The 16,160-nt window shown below is 39.1% G+C and overlaps 1 protein-coding gene across 12 annotated transcripts in view; it reads right to left on the reverse strand.

Annotated features, from left to right (window-relative positions):
• The window catches only part of IPCEF1 (interaction protein for cytohesin exchange factors 1), a 215,816-nt gene that overhangs the window by 161,517 nt on the left and 38,139 nt on the right, over nt 1–16,160 (reverse strand). For 3 of the 12 annotated variants that reach the window (XM_049653137.1, XM_049653135.1, XM_049653134.1), the window contains exon 3: nt 9,960–10,080. The exons of the other annotated variants lie outside the window; for them this stretch is intronic. The gene's annotated coding sequence lies outside the window, so the exon portion shown is untranslated. The remainder of the gene's footprint in view (nt 1–9,959; nt 10,081–16,160) is intronic. 12 annotated transcript variants of the gene reach the window in all.

Consider the following 16,160-nt stretch of genomic DNA (forward strand, 5'->3'; position numbering starts at 1 on the left):
ACACACATACACACACACACACAATATCAAAGGAATAAAGGACACCTGTATTTCTATTTGTTGGGGTACTTCACCCAGAAGCTCTCAGCAAATATCACAGAAAGGTTGTGACTCATCCATGACTTAAAATGCTGTCATCAATGGTTAGCCTCCTGAAACTCTGAATAGTCAGTCCCCAGCAAGTGCTTCATGAAGTTGGGTATGTGCTCTGTGCCCAACCACGTGACAGTTCTGTGTGGGCAAAGGAAGAGCCTCGGGAAGGGCTGCTGAGTGCCTGGGCAGGATGGACGTCTCTGCACTTGTTGGTTTCACCTTGGACTCCAGAGCATACTTGTCTCCAAAGAAAGAGTTCTATGACTTAAAAAAAAAACTCTTTAGAAATTGGGACTCTATATCCTTCCTCTAATTTATTTTATCTAATTTATTTTTCCAAAATTCAGACATTCTATGCCTAAATAATCTATAAGATCCATCATTGGATTAGTACACAGAAAATGAAAACCCATTTTTAGAATTGTTATAAACCATTTGAAGCTAACACGGACATATTACCACATCCAGTCCACCACCTCATCGCTCATTTTCTGAGCCCTTATGTACAAAGGAGGAAATGTTTCCCACTACTGTATATGGTGTTCCCATCTCCTTCCAGAAGGAAAGGACAGATTCTCTCCATCTCCATTAAAAATAAAATGCAGGTTTGGCCTCTTTGTGGATAAAGACCAAAAAAGAGGAAATTTTAGGTTAAATCATTATACTAAGAGGATTCTCACTTATTCTGAATCTCTGAACATTTTTATTTTCAATTTATTTGAATGTAGGCATTGAGAGAAATGGATTTTTTTTCTTTAACAAGCAAGCAAAGTAGATACATCCCATCCAAAATATATTCAAACAAATAAACACTGTACTTCCCGTGGACTTTGAAGAAGCAGACATTTCATGTACCTTAGCAATTTATTCTGCTTTTTGATGAAATCAACAGACACTCCCCTTCCATAGGTAATACAATTATAATTATTATATTCAAAAACAATAGCTTTTATGGTTGCCAGCCAGGAGTGTTAAACCCTGGCTGGCTTTGGAGAAGTTACCTTGGTACTTGAACCCTGAAAAGAAGAGCTACAGACCAACTATTCTAAACCCAAAGTAAATTTCTTTGTTACACTTAACTCCACATTTAACTGGCTTGTAATCAGTAAATCTATAAAATAAGTTAACTCAGCCACTTTCCAAAGCATATATTTTACAGCCAGTTACCTTGGGGCATTTGCCAGAAAGTTATATTAATCAGTTAAAATATTCCATGTGGGCTATACTGCGTTTTATAGTTGAAATGAGCGTACGGTCCTATCAGGTTTAAATTTTCCGTCATAAAAATCACTGTAGTCATATTGTGGTGCATGTGTCTGTGGCCTTAAATACCCTCGTATCTATGAATGGAAATAAATCCCAAACTGTTCCCAGTAGCCTTTTCTCATGCTGCTCTTAGGCTGGTATGTTCTGAGGTATTTGTCTTATTGGAACCTGCGGTAAGATTATTCTGCAATTGGGAATGGAGTCTTTCCAGAAGAGAGTATACATTCCCAGTGTCAAAAAACTTTGAAAGATTTGGACTCTGAGACACGATGAGAAAATGTCCCTCTTCTTTTCTGTCTTGGCCTTGCTCTCGTGAGCCTATACCCTAAGGAATCTTACTAGAGGACTCTATGGAGGTGCTATAAAGACGGCTGCAGCCTCATGGAGGCAGTCTTTTGAGAGGGCTGAGAGAGAGGAAAGTGAAAAAACTCTCATGAGGGTGAGCTGTGGCCTACCAGTGCTGAGAGCAGGCATTTCTAGAGATGGACATACTCGTTTTGTAGTTAACGGGATATACTTATGTTGCTCATACTCTCTTCCATGTATAGTTATTACTAGTAGTTCAAGTATGGTGATAACTTCCAGGAACACTCTGCTTCCCACTGGCCAATTCCCCTGGCATGGTGACATGCTGGCTCAGGGCCAGAGGTCATATTACAGTATAAACTAGTCCCTTGTCTCCCTGTGTCTGTGGAAGGTGGAGACAAATAAGGCTTCTAATGCACAGAACCAGAAACAAGTTTATGGGAATTCTTCCAAATTGTAAAGCTCATAGTTGAAAGAAACATAAGACAGAAATCCTAAAACTTACATTCCCAGTAATCAACTGGGAAGCCAGAGGTTTTCTAAACCATCAATCAAAAACAAAAAAACAAAAACAAAACAGAACAATTCTGATCAACTCATGCTAGATGACAGACTGGATTTTCTATGTTCTACGTTCTATTTTCTATGTCCTCTAGACAAAATGTCTTTACAAAATCATTATATGAAGAAGCAGCCAAATATCCCACAGCCAAAAATGTAGGAGAATGTGTTTTAAGATATGTCAGATAGGTCATTTTAAAATTATCTTATTTTTCTGAATAATGTGTCGCTTTTGGTATTTTGTCAGCTTTTTAAAATCTGACAATTATTCTCATTTCTGTCTGTCTCTTAAATATTAAGTTTCTCACAACTCTCTCTTTGTAATTTTGTATTATTTCTCCCACAGAAGCCTCTCCAAGTTGTATAAGATTCAGGCCCCACACAGTCTGGATCCACCCCGGCAATCCAATTCCTCACAGGAGAGCTTGGTCTCGGACTCTGGCAAATGACGAGGTGCTGGTGGAGGAGGTTGGGGAGGGGCCTGGAAGCTGTACCCACATTTGGGTGGTCATCTCCTTAGAGGGTATATAGATGCCATCGTGGTCGTCAGAGATTTGTGATGTCCTCCAAGGAGCATGAGAATTTCAGGCACAAGATTTGAGGCTGTCTCTGATCCAGGCATCCCTCCAACCTTGAAATATTAGCATTGTATGTTGTGTTGTTAAACGTGCCTGCAGGTTTCTTGTTCTCCAAGCTGGGGAAGCATTTGGTTAATCTGCAGCATAGAAGAGCTGCATTCCCCTGCTTGCCAAGAGCCTTAAACCCAACTGGCTGGTTCTCAATCCATGTCAAACACTCAGTTACAATAAGCAGCACTTATATAATATGCCTAAAGGCATATCCATTACTCTATATCCCAGAGTTATTTACTACTCAAAGTGCTGAGGCTTTAAGAGGTCTGTGATTCCTTAAAATGGTAGGCAGAATTTAATGTGTGTCTGTATTTGTAGCTCTCATCAGACTCTCAAATTGGTCTGTGACATGTAAAAATGAATAATCTGCATTTCAAGAATAAGTACCTCCAAGGGGATGCTACCGAAAAAAGTCATAATGATACTTTATACCTCCAAAATGGTATTAAAAACTACACTAGAGTTAAAAAAATTTTTTTTGTTTTAGAGAGAGAGAGAGCATGTGAGTGAGTGGGGAGAGGGGCAGAGGGAGAGAGAGAGAGAGACAAAGAGAGAGAGAATCTCAAGCAGGCCCCATGCCCAGCAAGGAGCCCAATGACAGGCTCGATCCCACAACTCTGGGATTGTGACCTGAACAGAAATCAAGAGCTGGACGCTCAACCAACTGGGCCACTCAGGCACCCCTACACTAGATATTTTTCAATCCATTTCTATATTAAGCTGGGCCAGCAGAAACATATGTCATTGATTTACACTGAGAAATGATAAGAGACAGCCCAAAGAAATAAAGGAAGCTTTTAAAAGTACTATTAATTTCATTATACACTGTATCATCACTATGGACTGAATTGAGTTCCCCTCAAAATTCATAGTTTAAAGCTCTAAGCCCCCAGTATGAAGATGTTTTGAGATGGGCCTTTCAGAGGTAATTGGGTCACAAGCGTGGAGACCTCATAATGGGCTTAGTCCTCCTAGAGAAGAAGAGACAAGAGAGCACACTCTCTCCTCCCTAGGAAGACAAAGCAGCAAGATGGCCATCTGCAAGCTGGATAGAGAGGTGTCACCAGAACCTGACCATCTGGGCACCCTGATCTAGGACGTCCCACCTCCAGAACTGTGAGAAATAAATGTCTGTTGTTTAGGCGATTTAGTCTAAGGTTTTTCGCTATAGCCACTCAAGCTGACTATGACAGTCATTATGAGACAAGGTCTATGGAAGAAATTTCTCTTTAGTTTCAGTAGCCAGAAAGTGGGGCATCTCATTTTATTTTACAGGAGATGTGATCATGAGTCTATAACTAATTGTCTCTTACCCTTTGAATTGCTTATCATGGAACTTAGAATCAATATGTCATTGTACTCTAGTACAAAGATCTAGAGCCTTCCCACATACACTTTCCCACCTTAACTTCCCTGGGAGACACCTCTTAACTTTTCACACAAACTTTTCTTCTGTTCCTTCTCTCTCATCCACTTACTGGTAATCGTATTCTATTTTGCTGTATGCATTTATGGAAGCTGCCTCAAATCCTTTAACAAACAAGGCAGATTGTAAGGGAGAATAGGATTGAATAAATGAATGAAGGCATTTCCATTTGAGAAGTAAAAAAACCAAACGTTCAGTAATGCATTTGGAATTATATAAAAATATTTACTTGAAGAAATTCAATTTATCTCAGCCATGCTCATAAACCTATGAAAAGGATTGACGTGGTCCAGGGGTTTTTATCTTGGGGCTTGTAGACCCTCCAGAGGATCCGTGGACAGAATTCAGGGAGTCTATACGCTTAGATGGGGAAACTGATCTTCATTTTCACTGATCCCTCAGTGAAATTGAACATTTCCTTCAAATATAAATATTGGCAACAAACCACGGAAGTATTAGCAGTATCTGTGAATGTGTTTCCGGTAGAAATCCCAGGTGTCCCCATCGCCCATGTGGGTTGTTGCAGCTCTCTGAAAATATCACTTACACTCATCATCACCTTCAAATGTCACTAGACGTGCTGTTAGATCACGTTAATTAATGCATTGGTAAAGACACACATATTATTACTATATCACAATTTTTTTTGTAATCATATTTTTATATATTTGGTTTCCTTGTAACTCTTTGTATTTTGCTTCATACATTTAAATTCAGTACTCTGAGAAGGGGTCCATAGGCCTCCTAAGACGACCAAGGGTGTCCAGGGTATAAAAGAATTTAAAACTGACAAACACAAACTGTATTTAGGTAGCATCTTTACAGAATGTGTGCAGATACCTCACTGAGATCTGTGCCATAATTAGGGAATGCTGGTTTCCCTTGATTGGAAAACAGCGACATCATTTTTTCAGTAAAAGGGAATAGTAGAAGTTGCCTGGGTCTTCCTATTCCCTTGACAAGATAAGGTCAGAGTCAGCCCCCCTTTTTTTAGGTCTGCACTTGCAACTTCTGAAAAAACATTTAACAGCTCTGTGAAACTTTGGGTCAGCATTTCAGTTGCTAAGAGAGAAAAAAACAATTGATTTAACATTTAAAACCTCTACTAAGAAGCAGTACCTTTGACTCAATCATGTAAAGACTCATTATCTATTTTGCAAATTACCTGAGGCCCTTCCTTTCATTTTTTTCCTCCCTTGCATGTCAACCTTCTTTTGAATTTTTACCAGACATCTTGGCACTTTTAGCACAATTGGAATAGGGCAAGAATAAGGAAGTAAAACAAAAGGCTGTCAGTAGGATTACTTAACACACACTTCAGAATTATTTTTAGTTACTGTTGTGACATTCACAATGAGGTACAAAGAAGTATGCGTGTCTGTGTGGGTTTGTTGAGGGGAAGGGTATACATGTGGTAAGACCACCCCCAAAAGGCCATGGGCAAAGGCCTTTGCCCCCACTTCCCATGTCCATGGATCTAAGATCATTAAGGGATTATGGACCAATTAGGGAAATTCCCCCTCCCCACCACACTGCAACTCCATCAGGAACCCAGAGTAAGGAGGTATGGTGGATCTGGGGGACAGTGGAGTTTCTTCCTCTCTCCTCTGGGCCATCAGAAGGATATTATCCATGGGCCACCTGCCCTATTCCAGTGAAAGATGTAGTTGGAAATTGGAGTTTATAAATAAATAAGGCACCCGAATATCTAAAATCCTCTGAGTATACATCACTTTGTGTAACTGATCAGTTTTTCAGACGGCTGACTTCTTATCCTTTCCAGCAACACCTTTTTAATGTTAGTTATCTTAGACAACTGAATGTATTATAAATGTACTGTATACCCCCTACATACTTGGAAAAGTAGCCTGAAATTAGCTTAATCTTATACTAATGACTCAGGGTCAACACTGAGAACATCTGCTTTCTTACATGAGCATATTACAAGGGTAATTTCCTTATCATTTCCAGGATCTATACAGGGGTCTTTGACCATTATCTGAACTGATGCTGAGATCTTTACATTCTTGAAGCTGCTTCTTCTATTTTTGTCTAATGCTTTCTTGTCAGACATTACTTTTACCCTCAAAGTAGATTTGGAAACCAGATACGCTATGATGAATAGATAGAGGGCTCGAGCATTTTGAATTGAATAAAAAGTACAATACATGAGATGTGTTTGTTGTTTATGACATCTATTTGAGTATTCACAGAGTTTCACTTATTTGCTGATTCCTCGATGAGAGCTAGATGTGTGAGATTGTAGCATAACTTCCAAATAAGTGAGATTCAATACTACTTGCTTTTCTGTGAAAATCACCCAGAGAGGTCTCATTGTTCCAGATACTTGTCTCTATACGAACTCAAAACAAAGCTTATCCTGGTTTCTGACTGACAGCAAGCTTCTGTTGTTGAATTAGCATCCTGAATTCAGTAACTGAAACATTTACAGACCTTGACAACCCAAACCACCAGGTCCCAGTGTCTGAAATCTCTGAGTCATATCCACATTTTCACAGAGGCAGCAAAACCAAGTGTTCCCACTTCCTCTTTCACCTGAGCCTTTATTTGTCTCATTTAGTTGTAACCACACAATGTGGTGGAAATGCTGTGGACATATATTGAGATCCTGCTTCTGCCTCCAACTAGCTATGGAGCTTTGTGGAAACCAGTTTTTCTCAAGTTGCAGTGTTTTCATCTGTAAAGTGAATGTAATATAACTTGGGACCCACGGTGCTTGTGAGGATGAAATGACATAATTTCCAAACATTTACCCAGGTAGTGTCAGGCATTTAAGTATATGCGTAAGCACTATTTGTTTCCTATCCTTTGCCATGTTCCTTTACTTTCCCGTTTATTGACTTTGTGGCGCCCAGATAGATAGATGGCCTTCAAAATACATAGTTCTTATCTTCAGTAACTCTTCCTGAGTCCCCATCAGATTTTGAATATAGCTGTATGAGAGCGCTTTTCACGGTGTCTTATGAACATGTGCATGAACACGCCTGTCAACCCTCAGACCAGGAGTTTCTAGAAGGGAGGGTTGGCATCCCATGCACCATTGTATTCCCAACTCTTAGCCCATTACCTAGGACATCTGCAAACATTTAACAGATAAGTAAAAGCATGAATCACTATTTAGATATCTTGACTAAAAGTTTGCATATATTAGGAGATTCCTAGTCTGGTATCATAAAATTTGGATCAGAAGCCAGAGGTCCTGAAAAACGGGAAGCAAAGGTGACCAAATCCATAGATGTGACCTACCCATGGCTTTCCACTGACCTCCTACCACCACACCTGGTTCATAACATTAACCTGGGAAATTTCCAACCATATCTTCAATTTAGGAAAGGAAACAAATCTTCATCTGCATTTCTAGACAGAGTCAGTCTGCTATGCCTAAAATAGTCTGTCTATTTTAAATCATAGGAAAATAAGTGAGAAGGCTGGTGCCTCCGGCTGTCCACTCAGCTCTCTCTATATGAATGTTTATTCAGCCAGGTGTCTTTCTTAGGAAAGGAAAAAAAAGCTGCAGCTAAACAGCCTGGTTCATCACACTTGCCTTGCAGTTTAGACCTCCCTTCTCCTTCACCCCCGTGGTAATTTTCTCCTGTGCATTCCTCTCCAGGAATTTTTCCATTTCCACGATAATCACTAGGCTCACCTATCTTTATGCTTCTCTCTAAATTTCTGCCTTCTGCCTCTTTCTGCGAGTGTCCATCCTATATATACTTATCAGAATAATCTTTCACAAAAATGACATCTCACTGGTTTAAAAAAATCAATAACAGTTCTCTACCTCTAACTTTCCTTTGCAACCAATGAAATCACCCCCAACTTCCTTCTTCCCCCTTGTGAAGGACTCTTATGGTCTACCTGACTCTTGTGATCTAATTCTAGGAAACTCCCCATGGAAGTAAAATTAGCCCCATCGGTGCTTGTTTTCTCATATTTTATAATATTTTAGTATATACTGTATCTTTATTGAGAACCCCCTTCCTTACCTTCTCAATTCCTTAAAATTCCTTCAATTCCTTAAAACCATAACATTTTAGAGTAAAAAAATAAAAGGCCTCCAGTTACTGTCCAACAGTGCAGCGCAATCCCCCCACCTTTTTTTTTTGCAGTCAAGAAACTAACACCCAAAGATGGTTTGTGATGTCCATCTGTCAGAAAGCTCTCAGGATCAACACACCAAACTTTATCAGCTCCTCTGAGGAAAGCACTTACATGGCAAGAAAGAGGCAGGGGGATGAATACTATGGGACACCCACCAGCTCTATTCTAAGCACTTTCACATGTGCTTATGTGATCCTCACAATGAACCCATTTTATGTGAGACAAATCTGAAGCTCGGAAAGGTCAAACAGTGAGGGGAGGAAGATGATGGTAGAGTAGGAAGACAGGCTCATCTCACCCCTTTCACATCATCCTAAAGACCCCGGAAATTGACCTGCAGACTGACAGAACAAGCTCCACAACTAACAGGAGAGAAGAGGCCACATCAAAGAAGGGAGGGAGTGTGGATACATGGTTTAGGGGAAAAATGGATTGCAGGTGCTGTGAAGGGGAGGGAGCCATGATCATGAAGAAGGGCACGAGAGAGAAAAAGAGAGAGAGAGAGAAGGACACAGGGAAATGCACAAGGAAAATATTTCCTCAAAGCCACTGGCTTAGAAAACGAGACAGACTAAATTTCATGAGTTCTTGCAATCAGTGAGGCTTACAGCCTGGAGTTTTAAAGGTCAGGAGGCTTGGTTGGCATACAGCCCAGAAGGCACTGCACTGCTAGAGAGAGGCCAGGCAAAAAACCCAGGGGCAGACAGCATGGAAAGGGCAGATCTGAAGAAGGCCTGGGTACACAGGAGGAGAATATTCACTCTTCTCCAAGTATGTCCCTAAGAAGCAATGTTTGTGAAGGTGACTTTCTGAGAACAAAGGAAATAGATGGCACCATTTCTCTTTCTGGCCCCTCAGTGTAAACACAGACCCACCTGCAAGAAGCAGTACAGCACCAATCCTGGCTGCCTAACTTGCTTACACCACGCCCAAGCCCCCTGTACTCTGCTAGGACTGCCCTCCTCAGACAAGCTGGCTTCAGTCCAAGTGCCGCAGGCTTCTCCCCCATGAGACCAGCACAAACCTCTGCCTATACCACATATCCCAACCAGAGAGTTCTGCAGGGCCTCAGTTCTGGTGGAGTTGCTATCAGGTCTCATTTCACAAGCAGACCACAGCACACCTAATTAAAACTCACCACATTCAGGTCAGGGACCAAACACTGCCCTCAGCAGGCAAAGAGAGCCTCTGCAGACAACTGGCCTGAAGGAGAGAGGAGCCAAAACACAATAGCAGAGCGCATGTAGCACACACCAGAGATACTCCCTGAAGCACCAAGCCCTGGGAACTACTTGACCTCTTCTTCATAAGGCCATTACTTTCCGGAGCAGGAGAGATAACTGGCTTTTCTAACACACAGTAGAAGGTAGAGACTTAGACAAAATGTCAAGATGGAGCAATTTATCCCAAATGAAAGAACAAGATAAGGCCATGGTCAGAGACCTAAGCAAAACAAATATAAATAACATGCCTGATGGAGAACTTAAAGCAATAATCATAAGAATACTCACTGGGCTTGAGAAAAGAATAGAAGACATCAGTGAGACCCTTACCACAGTGATAGAAGAGTTAAAAAAGATTCAGTCAACGATGGAGGATGCAATAAACAAGATTGGAAGCATGCTTGATGCAATGAACAGTAGGCTGGATAAAGCAGAGGAATGAATTTGTGACCTAGAAGACAAAATAATGAAAAATAATGATGCTGAACAAAAGAGAGAAAGAAGAATTATGTGACACAAGAATAGACTTAGGGAACTCAGTGACTCCATCAAACATAATGACATTCGTATTACAGGAGTCCCAGAAGAGGAGAGAGTAAGGGGGGAAGAATATTTATTTCAAGAAATAATAGCAGAAAACTTCCCTAATCTGGGGGAGGAAACAGATATCCAGATCCAGGAGGCACAGAGAACACCCATCAAAATCAACAAAGCAGCCCAACACCAAGTCATATTGCAATTAAATTTGCAAAATTTAATGATAAAGAAAAATTCTTAAAAGCAGAAAGACAAAAGAAGTCCTTAACTTATAAGGGAAAAGCCATAAGACTAGCTGGAGATTTCTCAACAGAAACTTGACAAACCAGAAGGGAGTGGCATGATATATTCAAAGTGCTAAAGGGGAAAAAGCTGCAACCAAGAATACTCTATCCAACAAGGCTATCATTCAGAATAGAAGGAGAGATAAAGAGTTTTCCAGACAAATAAAAACTAAAGGAGTTCATGACCACTAAACCAGACCTGCAAGAAATATTAAAGGGGACTCTTTTGTTTTGCTTTGGTTTTTTGTTTTGTTTTGTTTTGTTTTTAAAGAGAACTCTTTGAATGCAAAAGAGAGACCAAAAATGACAAAGACAAAAAAAGAGAAAATTTCCAGAAGCAATGACAAAACAAGTAATAAAATGGCACTAAATACCTATCAATAATTACTTTGAATGTAATTGAACTAAATGCTCCAGTCAAAAGACTTAGGTTCAGAATAAATTGAAAACAATGCCCATCAATATGCTGCCTACAAGAGATTCATTTTAGACCTAAAGACACTTGCAGATTGAAAGTGAGGGCAGGAGCACCTGGTGGTTCAGTCAGTTAAGCAATCAACTCTTGATTTTGGCTCAGGTCATGGTCTCTCAATTAGTGAGATCAAGTCCCACATCTGGCTCTGTGCTAAAGTGGTAGGATGGAGATACGTCTATCATGCAAGTGGATGTCAAAAGAAATCCTGAGTAGCAATACTTAGATCAGACAAACTAGACTTCAAAACAAAGACTGTACAAAGAGAGAAAGAAGGGCATTATATAATCATAAAGGAGACAACTCAACAAGAATATCTAACAACTGTAAATATTTATGCACATAAAATGAGAACACCCAAATACATTAAAAAAGTAATAACAAACATAAAGGAACTAATTGTTAATAAAACAATAGTAGTAGGGGACGTTAACATCCCAATCACAAAATAGAATAATGAAATAATAAAGATTAGAGCTGAGTTAAATGATATAAAAACTAAAATAAACTATCGAACAGATCAATGAAACCAGAGCTTGTTCTTTGAAAAAAAACTAATAAAATTGATAAACCTCTGGCCAGATTTATCAAAAAGAAAATAGAAAGGACCAAAATAAATAAAATCACCAATGAGAAAGGAAAAATAACCAACACCCAGAAATACAAACAATTATAAAAGTATATTATAAAAACTTATATGCCAACAAATTAGACGACATGGAAGAAATGGATAAATTCCTACAAACATGTAAACATATAAACTATATGCTCAACATCACTCATCATCAGGGAAATACAAATCAATATTATAAGATATCACCTCACACCTGTCAGAATGGCTAAAATCAACAATACAAGAAACAACAGGTGTTGGCAAGGACGTAGAGAAAGGGGAACCCTCTTGCACTGGGAATGGGAATGCAAACTCATACAGCCACTGTGGAAAACAGTATGGAGTTTCCTCAAAAAGTTAAAAATATAACTATCCTAAGATCCAGCAATTTTATATGTCCATCAACTGATGAATGGATAAGGAAGATGTGTATATATATATATATATACCCATGTGTATATACACCACATCTTCCTTATCCATTCATCAGTTGATGGACATGTAAAATATACATATAGATAATATATACATGATAGGTATAGATAATATATATACCTATATATACATATAGATCATATATAACATGCAATATATATATATAGATGTGGTATATATACACATGTGTGTATGTACACACACACACACACACACACACACACAGGAATATTACTCAGCCATCAAAAAGAATGAAATCTTTCCATTGACAAGATGGATGGAGGTAGAGTGTATTATGCTAAGCAAAATAAGTCAGTCAGAGAAAGACAAATACCAGGGCACCCGGGTGGCTCAGTTGGTTAAGCGCCTGACTCTTGGTTTCAGCTCAAGTCATGATCTCATGATTCATGGGTTGGAGTCCCTCGTGGGGCTCTGTGCTGACGGTACAGGGCCTGCTTAGGATTCTCTCTCTCTCTGTCCCTCTCTCTCTCTCTAAGGAAATAAATAAACATTTTTAAAAAGAAAGAAAGACAAATACCACATGATTTCACTCATGTGGAATTTAAGAAACAAAACAAATGAACAAAGAAAAATAAAGACCAAAAAAAAGACTCTTAAATATAATTAACAAACTGGTTGCCAGAGGAGAGATGGCTGGGGAGATGGGTGAAGTAGGTAAAGGTGATTAGGAGTACACTTATTGTGAGGAGCACTGAATCATGTGTAGAACTATTGAATCACTTCATTGTACACCTGAAATTAATATAACACTGTATGCTAATTGTACTTGAATTTAAACAAAAGAAGTAAGGATAGTGATTGTGGAAAGAAGTAAGAACAGAGTGAGAAGGGGCCAAATATATGATAAATGTGCTTTATTCCTCTCTGAAAAAAATAATTTTTTTGAGAGAGAGAGAAAGAGAGAGAGTATGCACACGTGTGAGCCAGGGAGGGGCAGAGGGAGAAAGAGAGAATCCCAAGTGGGCTCCACCCTCTGCACAGAGCCCATCACAGGGCTTGATCCTATGACCCTGGGATCACGACCTGAGCTGAAATCAAGAGTCAGGTGCTCAACCAACTGAGCCACCCAGGCACCCCTCCTTTTGGAAATATATTAATGCTTGTCCAAAATTTAAAATGTTACCACTTAATTCATTTTTTAAAAAACTGAACCAGAAATCAGCCTCACACTTCATATTAATTTCAGATTTCCTGAGAAAAGACAGTAAAAGAATTATAAATATACCGGCCATATTGCAATACAGAGGATGGTAATGTGCACTTTTAATTTCTACATTATCCAGAAGGCCGTAATATTTTGAATGCTTTAATGTGTTGTCAGTCTTACAGGATGAGAATTCTTCTCAGCTTAAGATTAGTTGTGATATGTGCAACCCAGGAACACAGGCCATTAAAAATGGGTGATACAGTCCTTCATGGCTCTCATTTTAGAAGTGTAAACATGTACATTTATTTTTTTTAAATAAGGAAATCCCTTACAAGTATGTCAAACCATTTAGATGAGGAAAGTTTTGTAAAGGGACATATGGGGAAGAAGATTAATGCATGCTAAAACATACTGTCTCTTCCAAGTGGTATGATTTTCAAAAAGAATAACTAACATTTATTAAATATTATGTATCTAGGGTTCCCTTCCTATTTTCCAAAAATCTGTCAAGTAACCCTCCCTCAGCTCTCTGACTCCATCAAAATACCCAGAACTCCGAGCTCTTATTGATACCAAAAATTTGTATTTATTGGTGTGTTCTATGGAAAACAGCATGGAGGTTCCTCATAAAATTAAAAATACACCTACCTTATGATTCAGTAATCCTACACTGGGTATTTATCTGAATGAAATGAGACATTAACTAGAAAAGATTTCTGTACCACTATGTTCATTGCAACATTATTTACAATAGCCAAGACCTAAGTGTCCATTGATTGATGAATGGATAAAGAAAATATGGTGCACACACATTCATGTGTGTGCGCACACACACACACACACACAAATGGAATATTAGCCAATCATAAAAAAGAAGAAAATCCTGTCATATATGACAACAAAAATAGGCTTCAAAGGCATTTTGCTAAGTGAAATTAAGTAAGACAGAGAAAGACAAATACAATATGATCTCATTTATGTATGTAATCTTTAAAAAGGAACAAAAACAAAAACCAAAACCAAGCTCACAGATAAGGAGAACAGGTGGGTGGTTGCCAGAGCTGGTGGGGGGAGGGGTGGCAAGATGGGTGAAAGTGGTCAAAAGATAACAAACTTCCATTTATACTATGAATAAGTTCTTGGAATGTGATGTACAGCATGGTGACCATAAGTAATAATCCTGTACTGAATATTTGACAGTTGCTAAGAGAGTAGATCTTAAAAGGTTTCATCACAAGAAAAAAAATTTGTAACTCTGTGTGGTGATAAATGTTAGCCAGATTTACTGCGGAGATCATTTTGCAATATATATACCAAATCATTATGTTATACACCTGAAACTAATACACTATTATGTCCATTATATGCCAGTATTAAAAATGAAGATAAAAAATCGGCCACCTTTAGAATTTTTATTTTAATCTTTCGCTACCGGTTTATGGGTCTTCCTTGAATGCATTGAAAATATGATGAAGCTGCTGACCTTCTCCTGGAAAATGCAAAATAAAAACAATACAAGATTAATGTCTGCTTCCCCCCACACACACTGTGTGTTGACAGGAATCATATTTGTTTTGTTTCATCAGTTCATCCCCATTACATAACAGGAGCTCAGGACATGTGCCTAATGACTTCTTGACTGACAGAAGAAAACAACAGTTTTCTACCTGCGCTTGCAACTGATCCTTCCTTCTTCCATCTCTCACTCAGCCATCTCACCTTCTATGTCCCAGAGGAGTGAGGACCATTCTTAATTCTCGCTGCCTTTCTTGTCCTATATGAAGACCAATCCCTACACCATGTTTGGGGGCCTCCCCCTCCCAGTCCTTCAAAGAAAGCACACTTATTGCCCCTTCTATCTCTTGTATCTTCAGAGAATCCCTTTCTCTTTTCTTTCCTCTCAGTGCACAACAAGTTTTAAATCCCTCCTACCTCTAAAAAAAATCCCTCCTGCGAAAGCCCTACTCTTAGTCGCTGCTTGTTTTTTAACCTCCACTCAAGGTGCTTGAGAGAAATTTCCTTTTACCGCTCTAGTTCTCACCAGGCACTTGGTTCTCAAACCCTGCAAGTGAACCTCAGGCACAGCTGTATCAGAATACTCACATCAAAACTGGCAGGCATTTTTTTGCTGCGTTCAGTGGGCACTTTTCAACTTTCTTGCTCACCTTTCTTACTAACCTCCCCACAGCACAGGATGCTGTCTCAATATTTTCCTCTCTTGGCTCTCAGGACTCCCACTCTTCTTTCTACCTCCCTGTCATCTCTCCTCAGACTCCTTATTCTCCCTTGTCTCCTCTCACCTCTTAAATACTGGTGTTCCCGAGGGCCCTGTTCATGTGCTTTCCTTCTCATATTACATTTTTATTTAACTGTCACCAATGCCAATGGATTACAAATCCATATTTCAAGCTAGAGTCACATTCCGAGCTCCTCAGATGTCTATCAGATTGCCCATTGGCACCCCACATTCCCAAGTACTATATAGTTTCCTAAATGCGCAAAACAAGGAATTGACCATCTTTGTTTTTTTTTTCATTTTTAACGTTTTATTTTATTTTTTGAGAGACAAGGAAAGACACAGTACAATCAGAGGAGCAGCAGAGAGAGAGGGAGACCCAGAATCCAAAGCAGACTCCAGGCTCCGAGCTGTCAGCACAGAGCCTGATGTGAGGCTTGAACCCATGAGTGCAAAGCCATGACCTGAGCCAAAGCTGGACCCAGGTACCCCGAACTTATCATCTTTCTTTTAAAAATGTGCTCTCCATTCTCACCTTGATGAATGGCACTACCCATCTCCTCTGTCCTCCAGTCTAATATCTACTTATATTCTCTATTTTCACATTATCAATAAATGAATTACTGTATTAACTTGTAAATATAAAAAATAACTTATTATTCAACTACATTGTGAAAAATTATATCTAAAGTATTTTTAAGTTATATTTTTATTTACTTTATGACAACAAATCAATGCTACACATATGTCTTAGAGAACCTAAGAAATAGATGGAAAGTATTTCTG

The sequence above is a fragment of the Panthera uncia genome (assembly GCF_023721935.1).
Source record: "Panthera uncia isolate 11264 chromosome B2 unlocalized genomic scaffold, Puncia_PCG_1.0 HiC_scaffold_24, whole genome shotgun sequence".
NCBI classification, from domain to species: domain Eukaryota; kingdom Metazoa; phylum Chordata; class Mammalia; order Carnivora; family Felidae; genus Panthera; species Panthera uncia.